General features: G+C 46.5%; 1 protein-coding gene across 4 annotated transcripts in view; it reads right to left on the bottom strand.

The window, feature by feature from the left end:
- SLC25A40 (solute carrier family 25 member 40) overlaps positions 1-14,663 on the bottom strand; it is a 79,151-nt gene that overhangs the window by 8,858 nt on the left and 55,630 nt on the right. The window lies entirely within an intron of this gene.

Below are 14,663 nucleotides of genomic sequence, written 5' to 3'. Positions count from 1 at the left end.
GTATCAAGCCCTTGGAGACAGTCAGCCCCAGTCTGGGAGTTCTTGCCGAGCGGCTGCTCAGAGGGTCTGAGCCAATCTACTGGCGAGGTTGTCATAAATAAACAGATCAGGGTTAAGGTCTCTTTTACCTGGAAAGGGTTAACAAGCTCAGTAACCTGAGAAACACCTGACCAGAGGACCAATCAAGGGACAGGATAATTTCAAATCTCTGTGGAGGGAAGCCTTTGTCTGTGTTCTTTGTTGGCTCTGCGTGCTCTCTTTGGATCTAAGAGAGGCCAGTCATGTCTCCAAGTTCTCCTGGAGTAGTTCCTACTATCCAATAGTGAGTATTAATTAGAAAGGCGGATTAGTCTTATAATTTGATTTCTACATTTGCAATTGTGTGTTTGCTGAAGGAAATTCTTTATTTCTGTTTGCTGTTACTTTGCTTTTACTGAGAAAGAAAGGAGGGGGGGATTCTCTCCAGAGATTAATAAGTTTAGACCCTGTGTATTGTTCCATCTTAATACTACAGAGACAAGTTACTTTCTTTTTATTTTTTTAATAAATCTTTTCTGTTAAGAACTTGGTTAATCTTTCCTTGGGTATTCTCAGGGAAAGGGGAGGAGGGAGGCATCCCTCTGTAGTTGGATCCCGGTATCTCTCCTAGGAAAAGGGAGGGGGGAGGAAGCAGGGGGGAATGGTTTATTTCTCCTAGGTGTAAGAACTCCATGGATTTGGGGCTCTTGGGATCCCCAAGGATTTTGGGGAAGGACTGTGTCCCAATACACGTACCTTATTGGGTGGTGGCAGCTTTTACCAGATCTAAACTAGGATTTAAGTTTAGATAAATCCATGCAGGTCCCCATATTGGAACCCAACAGCTCCAAGTGGGGGTGAGACCTATGACAGAGGTATGCCTTGATTCTCTCAATCAGTGCCCCCTGTACAGAGACCAAAGAGGGTTCCTGTGATGTTATCTGATTAAAATATGACCTGGAAACATTTTGTCTTCAATCCTGCTTCTTACCTCTGGAGGAACTTTGCCACAAACTGAAGCTCTGAACAAAGGACTGAATGACCCAACCAAGCTGCGGATGTATTCCAGAGACTTGACTTAAACCAGCAGTTTATTCCATCACTGCTACAAGCCTGAACCAACAACTTTGCCATTACTGTATGTAGTTGATTCCTTTAACCAATTTTAACTCTCACCGTTTTTTTGTCTTTATTTTTTTTAATGAATAAACCAGCTTCTTTGAGTCCTTTGGCTTCGGAGTTGCACCTTGCAGCCCTTGCCTTTCTCTTTCGTTGGCCGCTGTGACCACAAGGGACTGGGGAGGGGAGGGAATATAGGTATTCATACCCCTTGGCAGGAACATACTACTTCTTCTCTGCTCTTTTTGAAATAGGAGGTAGAGAGGAATGGGTCTGCCATAGGGACCTGACTGGACCAAGAAAGGCTTTGTTGAGGGCTAAGGCCACCTTTGATGGCACCGCCGCAGCCAAGATGTTGATCAAGCTGTGTGAGGACTCTTTAAGCCACCTCTACCTCTAGCCCCAGGTTAGAAGGCACCCTTTTCAATAGCGCCTGGTGAACTCTAAAGCCATCCTGCAGCACCAAACCATTCAGTCCCAACACAGCTTTGTCTGGGGAAGAGGAGGAGAACTGCATCAAGAGGGGACCTTCCTCCTCGTCTTCTGCACCAACCACATCACGCAGGCCTAACTCCTGAGTGTCAGTACTGGAATCAGGATCAGGTGCTGGATGGTGTGGCGGAGGTGCCCTTCTCTTGGGAACCACTGACTATGAACAGTTGGAAGGTAGCCATGGTACTGGAAGGAACCCCCATGGATTCCAAAATAGGCCACTGCCCTCTGGGGCAGATGCGTGCATGGGGATCCAGTGGGATGTGTGTCAGGTATGGGTAACAGCCCCCTGGATTGAGTGCTGGACTCCATCTCTGACTCCAAGTCAGCTTGGGGAGACCAGGAAGAGGTCGAACCTCTTGCTTCCGTTGGCCGGTGCTGAGGATCCAGGGATTGGTGCTAGAGCGGGGAAGTTTCACTGGTGTCGGCAGGGCCGGTTTCCCTCGGGAAGGTATCTGAGGACCTGGTACAGGATAAGAACCTGGGACAAAATGCTTCCTTCTACTCAATGATATCTCCAGTGCTGGAAGTAGTCCTGCCTGGGTCAGCAGTATCAGGAGATCAGGTCCTCAGCCGCTGTGAAGGCCTCTGGGGGGACAGCACTGCGATCTCGCCATTGCCATGGTGTCCCCCAGGTTTCAGTGGATGGTCCTGCACCAGATTCAATGGCACCTGCGAGCAGCATCCCCTCTTGGACCATTGTTTCTTGTGCTTCTTTCTCGGCACTGGTAAAGGAGAACTATGTGGAGAAACCCATGCTGCTAGAGGAGCACTCTGCACTGATGTCAAGGTACTCGATGCTGAGTCCAACCAGCTTGGCTCTGAGTGCAGCTTCCATCAAGATGGCCCTTAGCGTAGCTTCCCTGTCCTTTTTTGTACAAGGCTTGAACTTATGGCAGATCTGGCAATGCTCTTGCACATGGGCTTCCCCCAGACACTTCAGACAGCTTAAGTGTGGATTGCTCACCGGCATGGGCTTGCCCCAGGAGGCACAGGGTTGGAAGTCCAGAGACTGGGACATGCCCAATCCCAAGGGTGGACAATGCCCCTCTAAGCTAACTGTATACACTACTGCTAAAGAATAAACTGAAGGTAACTAAACTTGATCAAGAAAGAAGAAAAGGGAAAGTTAGTCACCTTGCAGTAACTGAAGTTCTTTGAGATGTGTGTCCCTGTGGGTGCTCCACTGTAGGTGTCAGTGTGTCCTGGCACTGTTGATCAGAGATTTTCAGTAGCAGTGCCTGTTCGGGATGCAGGTGCTCAGTTGGTATCTCCCGTCTCATTGGAATCTTCCTGAGTGCCTGCATCCCGCACCCCCCTCAGTTCCTTCTCTACCATGGAGCAATTATACTAGTACTCCAAAGTAGAGGGGAGGATGGTGGGGAGTGGAGCACTCACAGGGACACACATCTCAAAGAACTTCAGTTACTGCAAGGTGACTAACTTTCCATTCTTCTTCGAGTGCTGTCCCTGTGGGTGCTTCCCTCTAGGTGAATGTATAGCAGTTCCCACTATGGTCGGTGGGACTTTGGAGTTGTGGCAAAGAGAGAGTACTGTAGAGAGAACTGCCTACTATGGTGTCTGCCGTGGTATCTTGCGTGATAGCATAGCGTTTGGCAAATGTGTGTTCAGAGGACCATGTAGACGCTTTACAGATGTCAGAAATGGGTATGTTATGTAGGAAGGCAACGGATGTCGACAGAGCTCGAGTGGAATGAGTTCTAATGCCTTCAGGCACTTGAATATTTTAAATATGGTAAGAGGATCTGATGCAGTCAGAGATTCATGTGGACAGACATTGTTTACAGATAGCCGTACCTTTCGATCTTTTGGTGATGGAGACAAAGAGTCATGGAGATTTATGAAATGGCTTAGTCCTGTCTAAGTAAAAAGCAATTGCTCGCCTGACATCGAGAGTATGCAGGGTTGCCTCGTGTGGAGGCTTGTGAGGTTTGGGATAGAAAGTAGGTAAGTATATAGGTTGGTTAAGGTGAATACCACCTTAGGGAGAAATTTAGGCTGTGGTCTCAGAGTGACTTTATCTTTGGAGAAGATTGTGTAGGGAGGATGGGCCATCAGGGCGCTTATTTCACCTACTCTCCTTGCTGATGTTATTGCAACTAAGAAAGCTACCTTCATGGACATATGGAGAAGAGAGGAGGTAGCCAAGAGCTCAAATGGAGGTTTCATGAGAGCATGAAGAACAAGATTAAGGTTCCATGTAGCTGCCGTTGGGTAAATTTCAGGGTACAGATTTTGCAGGCCTGTGAGAAATCGTTTTACGGTGGTGTGGGTAAAGAGTGAATAACCTTCTAACAGGTCATGGAAGGTGGTAAGTGCCGCCAGATGCACTTTGATGGAGCTGAGTGAAAGTCCATCCTGTTTTAGTTTCAGAAGGTAGTCTAGAATGTTAGGGAGGGTCACCATATTGAGCATTAAGTGATTACTTGAGCACCAGAGGGCAAAACACTTCCACTTCTGCAAATAGGTTTTACGAGTGGAGTCTTTTCTACTGTGCAGGAGGATGTATTGGACTTGCTTGGAACAGGCTAGTTCATGGGTTTGGAACCATGAAGGAACCAGGCTGAGGTGGAGCTTTTGGAGCTGGAGGTGAAGAACCTGTCCATTGTTCTGGAAAAAGAGATCTGGCCTGTTGGGGAGAGCCCGTGGATGACGAGAGGACATGTGGAGTAGGTAAGGATACCACTTCTGTCTCAGTCAAGCCAGGGCAATAAGGATGACCTGGGCCTTGTCGTCTATGATCTTCCAAAGAACCCTGTGGAGTAGAGGGATTGGTGGGAAGGCGTACAGGAGAGAGTTGTTCCATGGGATGAGGAATGCGTCTCCTAGGGTTGCAGTCCCGAGTCCCGCTCTGGAGCAAAACGGGACATTTTCGATTCTGGGTTGTGGCAAAGAGGCCTATTGATGGGGTGCCCCAGAGGAAGAAGAGCTGTTGAAGTATTGCAGGGTGCAGCTCCCATTCGTGCTCTGTTGAGAAGTGCCTGCTGAGTGCGTCGGCAGTAGTGTTGTGGCAACCTGGTAGGTAGGAAACGATGATTCATATTTGATTTTGTATGCACCAATTCCATAGTCAGATGGCTTCCATACAAAGGGAATGTGATCGGGCTCCCCCTTGTCTGCTGATGTAGTACATGCATGCTATATTGTCTGTTAAGACCCAAATAGATTTGTCCTTTATGAGGGGAAGAAAATGAAGGCATGCTCGCCTCATTGCTCTGAGCTCTAAGAGATTTATGTGTAGGTGCATCCCTGATGCAGACCACCGGCCTTGTGCCCTATGTCCTCCTAAATGCGCTCCCCAACCAATTAGGGAAGCATCTGTGGTGAGTATGAGTGTTGGGGATCGTTGCTGGAAGGAAACCCCCATGCAGAGGTTTTCTGGTCTTGTCCACCAATGTAGGGAAGCCATAACATTGGGAGGAGGAGTTAGCAGCGTCCCTAAGGTGTGTCTGTTGGGTTTGAAATTGGAATTGAGCCAGCCCTGAAGACATCTCATGTGTAGCTTGGCGTACTGGACCACGAAGGTGGTGGCTGCCATGTGACCAAGGAGCTGTAGACAGATTCTTGCTTGTGTCCTGGGACAAATAGAGAGCATGCGTATGAGCTGTGTGATAGCGAGGAATCTGTGATATGGGAGTGAGGCCCTGCTCTGGACTGAGTCGAGATGAGCTCCGATGAACTCGATCTGTTATGTAGGTGTCAGGGTGGATTTTTGGATGTTTATTTGGAGGCCTAGGCTGTGAAAAAGGGAGATGGCGAAATGGGTAGCTTGAAGTGTTTCGCCATAGGAGTTGCCCTTGATGAGGCAATTGTCCAGATAGGGTAAAAGTGTGATCCTGTGTTTGTGGAGGTAAGCCATGACCACGGCTAGAGTTTTGGAAAAGACTCTCGGCGCTGTGGAGAGGCCGAAAGGAAGAACTCTGTATTGAAAATGGTTGTGACCGATTGTGAATTGTAGGAAGCGTCTGTGAGTTGGATGAACTAATATATAAAAATAAGCATCTTGTAGCTTGAGGGCTGTAAACCAGTCCCCTTGATCCAGTGCAGGAATTATTGTGCCCAGTGTGTCCATCTTGAATTTTTGTACACTCATGAATTTGTTCAGTTGGCGTAGGTCTAGTATAGGCCTCCATCCCCCGTTTTTTTTCTGGGTCAGGAAGTAATTGGAGTAGAACTCTTTCCCTGGATGTTGCGTTGGCACAGGTTCCACTGCACCCAGCTGGAGGAGGTGCTCATGAGAGGGGTCCCTGAAGAGGGATGGGGAAGGGGGAAGGGTAGGAGGATAGGATATGAATGAGAGAGAGTAACTAGACTGAACTATTTCGAGGACCCAACGGTCCCATGTAATTCGCTGCCAGGCATGCTGGAAACTGTGGAGGTGGTGGCCAAATGGGCAAGTAGGCTGTGGAATCAAGGGGTAGTCGCGCAGATCCTCGACCAATATTTCAAAATCGTTGTTTATTCCCAGATGGGCGGGAGGTGGTTGCTTGAGCTTGATTTTGTCTGTGCTTAGGGGGTCTAGCGCGATTCCTATTTATGTTGTATGGTTTGGATTGAGGCCGATAATATTGTTGTGTGCGCGGTCTTTCGTAGGGTTGGTATCGTTGTCTCCTGGGAAGAGATGGGTGAATGCCCAGGGTGCGCAGTGTCGCTCTAGAATCTTTCATAGTGTGAAGTAGTTCATTTTTTTGGAAAACAGTTTGTCTTTATCAAAGGGGAGGTCCTCCACTTTGGACTGCAGATCTTTAGGGATGCCAGATGCAGAAAGCCATGAAGATCTGCGCGTAACCACAGCAGTTGCAGTAGTATGGGCTGCTGTGTCCGCCGTGTCTAAAGAGGCTTGTAGGGCCGTTCTGGAAATCAATTAGCCCTCGCTCAGAATTGATTTAAAGTCCGCTCTCCTGTCCTCTGGAATGTAAGAGGCAAATTCAAAAAGTTTATTGTAGTTACCAAAGTCGTAGCTGGCAAGGAGTGCAGAGTAGTTTGCAATCCTGAATTGTAGAGTGGAGGATGTGTAAACCTTGTGACCCAAGACATCAAGGCGTTGAAGGACCTTGTCTTGCGGGGTGGGCTGATATTGTGACTGTTCCATCCTCTGTGCAACTGCATCGATGACGAGAGAGTTCGGTTGTGGGTGAGAAAATAGGAAGTTAGCGTCCTTAGCAGGAACATAGTATTTACATTCAGCCTTTCTGCAGGTTGGTAATAAAGAAGCTGGAGTTTGCCAGAGAGTGTCAGCTGGATCCAGGAGTGCTTCATTTATAGGGAACGTGATCTTTGCAGGCGCAGAGGGTTGAAGGATTCTGAGGAGTTTGTATTGTGTCTCCTGAACCTCTTCTAGGGGAATGTCTTGTCTGAGTGCCACCCTCTTGAAAAGCTCTTGAGATTGTTTACAGACGTCCACGTTCTGTGGAGGCAGGGGGGAGAAGGCTCCATCCAGAGCAGATGGAGAATTAGGGTTCAGTGAGTCACGATATGGTTCATAGCTCACGTTCTCAGGAGGGGGTTCAGGTACTCTAGCAGTGGATGGAGCTGGAGATCGAGGCACAGAGGTCTGAGGATGAGTGGTAGGAGGATGTGGCCAAGGGTACCACTGAGGCCAAGGCATAGGGTAGGAGAACCCAAGAGCCGCCCACGGGGGGAGGGCAAAGTAGGGAAACTGAAGCTGCTGGCTGTGGACCGTAGCCTGAGGTGGAAGAGATTCCAGTGGAGGAGAAGAGGCAGGTGGGGAGAACTCTGCCTGTTGCTGTACATCGGGTTCACCATCAGAGAAGGTAGCCAGTTCAGGTGGTGAGAACGGCTGTTCTAAGAGTGAGCCCTGTCTTTCCAGGAGCAGAGAGTTAGGGTATGTCTACACTATGAAATTAGGTCAAATTTATAGAAGTCGTTTTTTTAGAAATCTTTTTTATACAGTCGATTGTGCATGTCCCCACACAAAATGCTCTAAGTGCATTAAGTTGGAGGACTGTGTCCACAGTACCGAGGCTAGCATCGACTTCCGGAGCATTGAACTGTGGGTAGCTGTGGATAGCTATCCCACAGGTCCCGCAGTCTCCACTGCCCACTGGAATTCTGGTTTGAGATCCCAATGCCTGATGGGGCAAAAACAGTGTCACGGGTGGTTCTGGGGACATGTCATCAGGCCCCCCTCTCCCTCCGTCCGTCCGTCCCTCCGTGAAAGCAATGGCAGACAATGGTTTCTCACAAAGTACAGGCCAGGCAATGTGCCCCGACAATGTGCACATCACAGCGGGGCACAGACTATCCAATAAGTCCTTGGACTGCATTGCAGACAACTTTTTATTTCAGAAGGTTAAAAAAGCTACTGGGGGGGAAGCTGTTCTAGACTTGATTTTAACAAATAGGGAGGAACTCATTGAGAATTTGAAAGTAGAAGGCAACTTGGGTGAAAGTGATCATGAAATCATAGAATTTGCAATTCTAAGGAAGGGTAGAAGGGAGTACAGCAAAATAGAGACAATGCATTTCAGGAAGGTGGATTTTGGTAAGCTCAGAGAGCTGATAGGTAAGGTCCCATGGGAATCAAGACTGAGGGGAAAAACAACTGAGGAGAGTTGGCAGTTTTTCAAAGGGACACTATTAAGGGCCCAAAAGCAAGCTATTCCGCTGGGTAGGAAAGATAGAAAATGTGGCAAAAGACCACCTTGGCTTAACTACGAGATCTTGCACGATCTAAAAAATAAAAAGGAGTCATATAAAAAATGGAAACTAGGTCAGATTACAAAGGATGAATATAGGCAAACAACACAGGAATGCAGGGGCAAGATTAGAAAGGCAAAGGCACAAAATGATCTCAAACTAGCTACGGGAATAAAGGGAAACAATAAGACTTTTTATCAATACATTAGAAGCAAGAGGAAGACCAAGGACAGGGTAGGCCCACTGCTCAGTGAGGAGGGAGAAACAGTACCAGGAAACTTGGAAATGGCAGAGATGCTTAATGACTTCTTTGTTTCGGTCTTCACCGAGAAATCTGAAGGAATGCCTAACATAGTGAATGCTAATGGGAAGGGGGTAGGTTTAGAAGAGAAAATAAAAAAAGAACAAGTTAAAAATCACTTAGAAAAATTAGATGCCTGCAAGTCACCAGGGCCTGATGAAATGTATCCTAGAATACTCAAGGAGCTAATAGAGGAGGTATCTGAGCCTCTAGCTATTATCTTTGGAAAATCATGGGAGACTGGAGAGATTCCAGAAGACTGGAAAAGGGCAAAGATTGTGCCCATCTATAAAAAGGGAAATAAAAACAACCCAGGAAACTACAGACCAGTTAGTTTAACTTCTGTGCCAGGGAAGATAATGGAGCAAGTAATTAAGGAAATCATCTGTAAACACTTGGAAGGTGGTAAGGTGATAGGGAATAGCCAGCATGGATTTGTAAAGAACAAATCATGTCAATCCAATCTGATAGCTTTCTTTGATAGGATAACGAGTCTTGTGGATAAGGGAGAAGGGGTGGATGTGATATACCTAGACTTTAGTAAGGCATTTGATACGGTCTCGCATGATATTCTTATCGATAAACTAGGCAAATACAATTTAGATGGGGCTACTATAAGGTGGGTGCAAAACTGGCTGGATAACCGTACTCAGAGAGTAGTTATTAGTGGTTCCCAGTCCTGCTGGAAAGGTATAACAAGTGGGGTTCCGCAGGGGTCTGTTTTGGGACTGGCTCCGTTCAATATCTTCCTCAGTGACTTAGATATTGGCATAGAAAGTATGCTTATTAAGTTTGCAGATGATACCAAACTGGGAGGGATTGCAACTGCTTTGGAGGACAGGGTCATAATTCAAAATGATCTGGACAAATTGGAGAAATTGTCTGAGGTAAACAGGATGAAGTTTAACAAAGACAAATGCAAAGTGCTCCACTTAGGAAGGAAAAATCAGTTTCACACATACAAAATGGGAAGAGACTCTCTAGGAAGGAGTATGGCAGAAAGGAATCTAGGGGTTAAAGTGGACCACAAGCTAAATATGAGTCAACAGTGTGATGCTGTTGCAAAAAAAGCAAACGTGATTCTGGGATGCATTAACAGGTGTGTTGTGAGCAAGACACGAGAAGTCATTCTTCCGCTCTGCTCTGCGCTGGTTAGGCCTCAACTGGAGTATTGTGTCCGGTTCTGGGCACCATAATTCAAGAAAGATGTGGAGAAATTGGAGAGGGTCTAGAGAAGAGCAACAAGAATGATTAAAGGTCTTGAGAACATGACCTATGAAGGAAGGCTGAAAGAATTGGGTTTGTTTAGTTTGGAAAAGAGAAGACTGAGAGGGGACATGATAGCAGTTTTCAAGTATCTAAAAGGGTGTCATAAGGAGGAGGGAGAAAATGTGTTCACCTTATCCTCTAAGGATAAAACAAGAAGCAATGGGCTTAAACTGCAGCAAGGGAGGTTTAGGTTGGACATTAGGAAAAAGTTCCTAACTGTCAGGGTGGTTAAACACTGGAATAAATTGCCTAAGGAGGTTGTGGAATCTCCATCTCTGGAGATATTTAAGAGTAGGTTAGATAAATGTCTATCAGGGATGGTCTAGACAGTATTTGGTCCTGCCATGAGGGCAGGAGACTGGACTCGATGACCTCTCGAGGTCCCTTCCAGTCCTAGAATCTATGAATCTGATGAGCTCTGCATGAGCTCTGCATGGTCACCTGTGCTGATCAGCTTGCCATGCTGGCCAAACAGGAAATGAAATTCAAAAGTTTGCGGGCCTTTTCTTGGCTACCTGGCCAGTGTATCTGAGTTGAGAGCGTTGTCCAGAGTGGTCACAATGGAGCACTCTGGGATAGCTCCCGGAGGCCAGTACCGTCGAATTGCATCCACACTACCCCAAATTCGACCCGGCAAGGCCGATTTCAGCGCTAATCCCCTCGTCAGAGGTGGAGTAAAGAAATCGATTTAAAGAGCCCTTTAAGTCGAAAAAAAGGGCTTCGTCGTGTGGATGGGTCCAGGCTTAAATCAAGGTAACGCTGCTAAATTCAACCTAAAATCATAGTGTAGACCAGGTCTTAGGCTCAGGTGGCACTGAGAGGTCACACTGAGTGAGGAACTGTTGCTCCTGCTCCCTGGGCTGTGCTGAGCCTGGACTGTGCTCTAGCATGTTAGCAGGTGAAAGTGTCAGCAGTGCCATGAGTCTGTTGGAGGTGCCCTGCAGGGGTCCGCTGCTGGTGCCGGGGCAGGAGGCAGGCTCGGTGCTAACGTTTTTCCCGGCAGCGGGGCAGAACACGCAGTCGGCACCACAGCTATTCTTCGTGGGGGGAAGGAGGGTGTCACTGGCGATGTCCTTGTCGGCACCGGGGCAGAGCGCGCAGCCAGCACCGCTGCTATTTTACCCATGGAGGTGGTCGGTGCTGATGTCCTTGTCGGCATTGGGGCAGAGCACACAGCCGGCACCGTGGCTATTTTTAGCACTGAGGCGGTCGATGCCGCGGAAACCTTCCCAGTACGGGAGGTTGGGTTCCTGCCTCTGCAGTCTGCGGGAGCCACGGTTGAGGCTGTAGAAATTGCTGAGGCACCTGCCTGCAGCTCTGTCAGCACAGAGGGTAAGGATCTTGCAGTAGACCCTTTACCTTTGTCAGAGTCTCTCCTGTGAGACTGCCATGCTTCTTGCCTCTGCTCCAGAGAGGGTGAAGCAATGTTCCCAACTGGTTCGGATCTGGCCGGGGAGTGTGTGGGAGTGGGTTTAACTTTCCCCGTCTCCGAAAGTGGCTGCAGGGATTTTTCCATGAGAAGCATTTTAAGCCGCAGGTCCCTGTCGCGGCGAGCCCTTGACTTGAGGTTCGTACAGTGGAGGCATTTTGCGGGGATGTGGGTTTTCCCGAGGCACTTCACACAATGTGAGTGCCCATCTGACCATGGTATGGAGTCCTGACAGGAAACACACTTTTTGAATCCTAAAGCCCCTGGCATTGTGAATTAGAAATGGCAGGGGAGAGTGTCTCAGAGGGAGACAAGCCTAAAGCGATTTTTTTTAAACTAAGTAACTAAGTAACTCCCCCATGTAACTATACTAAAGGAAGGGAAACAACTGGGATGTAACTAATAAGTATTTATGTATTCTTTGTTAATTTTTCCTCCAGAAACCAGGGAAGAGAAGCAGCACTACCCTGAGTCCCGTCTTCAGCTGGGGACGACTGAGAAGGGACTGAGGGGGGCGCGGGACGCAGGCGCTCAGGAAGATTCCAACGAGACGGGAGATACCAACTGAGCGCCTGCGTCCAGACCAGGCACTGCTACTGAAAATCTCCAATCAACGGTGCCAGGACGCACCGACATCTAGAGTGGAGCACCCACAGGGACAGCACTCGAAGAAGAACAACAGAATCACTGATTGAATGCCTTGCCGAGACAAGAGAAGTTGTTCCAGAGAAAAGCCTTTGACAAGGTCCCACACCAAAGGCTCTTACATAAATTAAGTTGTCATGGGATAAGAGGAAAGATCCTTTCATGGATTAAGAACTGGTCAAAAGACAGGGAACAAAGGGTAGGAATGAATGGTAAATTTTCAGAATGGAGAGGGGTAACTAGTGGTGTTCCCCAACGGTCAGTCCTAGGACCAATACTATTCAACTTATTCATAAATAATCTGGAGAAAGGAGTAAAAAGTGAGGTGGCAAAGTTTGCAGATGATACTAAACTGCTCAAGATAGTTAAGACCAAAGCAGACTGTGAAGAACTTCAAAATAATCTCACAAAACTAAGTGATTGGGCAACAAAATGGCAAATGAAATTTAATGTGGATAAATGTAAAGTAATGCACATTGGAAAAAATAACCCCAACTACACATACAATATGATGGGGGCTAATTTACCTACAACTAATCAGGAAAGAGACCTTGGAGTCATCATAGATAGTTCTCTGAAGATGTCCATGGTGTGTGTGGCGGCAGTCAAAAAAGCAAACTGGATGTTAGGAATAATTAAAAAAGGGATAGAGAATAAGACGGAGAATATCTTATTGCCCTTATGTAAATCCATCTTGAATACTGCGTACAGATGTGGTCTCCCTATCTCAAAAAAGATATACTGGCATCTGAAAAGGTTCAGAGAAGGGCAACTAAAATGATTAGGGGTTTGGAACGGGTCCCATATGAGGGAGATTAAAAAGGCTAAGACTTTTCAGCTTGGAAAAGAGGAGACTAAGGGAGGATATGATAGAGGTACATAAAATCATGAGTGGTGTGGAGAAAGTGAATAAGGAAAAGTTATTTATTTGTTCCCATAATATAAGAACTAGGGGCCACCAAATGAAATTAATAGGCAGCAGGTTTAAAACAAATAAAAGGAAGTTCTTCACACAGCGCACAGTCAACCTGTTGAACTCCTTGCCTGAGGAGGCTGTGAAGACTAGGACTATAACAGGGTTTAAAAGAGAACTAGATAAATTCATGGAGGTTAAGTCCGTTAATGGCTATTAGCCAGGATGGGTAAGGAATGGTGTCTCTAGCCTCTGTTTGTCAGAGGGTGGAGATGGATGGCAGGAGAGAGATCACTTGATCATTACCTGTTAGGTTCACTCCCTCTGGGGCACCTGGCATTGGCCACTGTCGACAGACAGGATACTGGACTGGCTGGACCTTTGGTCTGACCCAGTATGGCCATTCTTATGTTCTTATGCAAGAAGGAACTGAGACAGTTCAGGGCCAGCTGGGCCCCTTATACTGGTGCTTGAGCATGCGGCACCAGAGGATGCTAGAGCCGGGCTGATGGATACCACTGAGGGAAAAATCTCTGGCTACTGTGCTGCACACATGCACCTAACATAGAATGGACATGAGCAAGCTCTCGAAGAACCACCACATTTTCAGTTTTAGTAATTTCATGTGATAAATATGAGGATTTTTAGTATGATTTTTTTATTCTGATAGTGTGCCTTTTTAAACAAATAAACTGAAGCCAGTGATGCTGTGAAATCTGATGTTCCAGAGTTATATGGAGCATCCAATACCACCACTTCTGCCTTGTGGTGTTAGTAATACAAGGCCATAATATGACTGTGGCATATTCTAGCTCTCCCTCAAAGCATCATGACACAAAAGCCCAACTTTCAATGATGTTACGTAATCGTCCTGATTTTGTTTTGGGCCTTCTGGAATTCATTAGCCCGCAGTATCCTACAAGCCAGCAACTGTCCAGAGTGATTTACCATAGTAAACTCTATTCCCAGCTACCACCCTTCTACTCAGATGCAAATCAAGATCTCAGCAAAACTTCCTTAAACACTTATGAATGCAGACAGAAAATGCTGTTGAAGCTGCAGCTTTGTTTCTGAAGACAGAGAATATCAAAAGGGTTAGTGAGAAAAAACAGAACCAAAAAAAGGGGCTGTCATGTGGGGTTGGATGTTCCTAAGCACTGATGCGGTAGTAGTAGTGACTGGTAGGAGATAAATCACACTCAACCCACAATAAAATTAGACCCCCACTGAGCCTCTAAAGAGAGTTGGATCTCTCTTGCCCCCAAGAACAGAGTTCTTAAGTGTCTCCAGGTTCCGGTCTGTCTTAGTTCTCTGTTTGCTTTACAAATTGTATCTCTTACCTGCTGGAAAAGCTATTTTCACTTGCAAAAACTACCTTTTCTCCCTATATAATTACTGGACATAAAACACTTTTTTGTTTTGTTTTTCATAATTCTTTAGCTGCAGAACTTTTCACACCACTTTCCTGTCAGTGACAATTTGGGAAAATAATTACAACTACATTAATTGATATAACTGATACATGTACTACATGCTAATTGTCACATGCTTGCAAAATAAACCACCTCTGTTCTTAGACACTGTTAGACATCTTAATTGATAATCTCTCAATTAAGAGTGGGCTAGAATTGCATATATATTTCATGACTGCTCCACAGCTAACAACATTCATGTGGAAGGACACGAGTATTTTTTATCTTGCACATGTTAGATTCTATAAAACCCTGTTAATGATCTCTAGCTTGCTTCTTGCTTGCTTATATATATACCTGCCCCTGGAAATTTCCACTACTTGC

This window comes from Mauremys mutica, chromosome 2 (genome assembly GCF_020497125.1).
Source record: "Mauremys mutica isolate MM-2020 ecotype Southern chromosome 2, ASM2049712v1, whole genome shotgun sequence".
NCBI lineage: Eukaryota > Metazoa > Chordata > Testudines > Geoemydidae > Mauremys > Mauremys mutica.
This window is presented reverse-complemented; position numbering and strand designations above follow the sequence as displayed.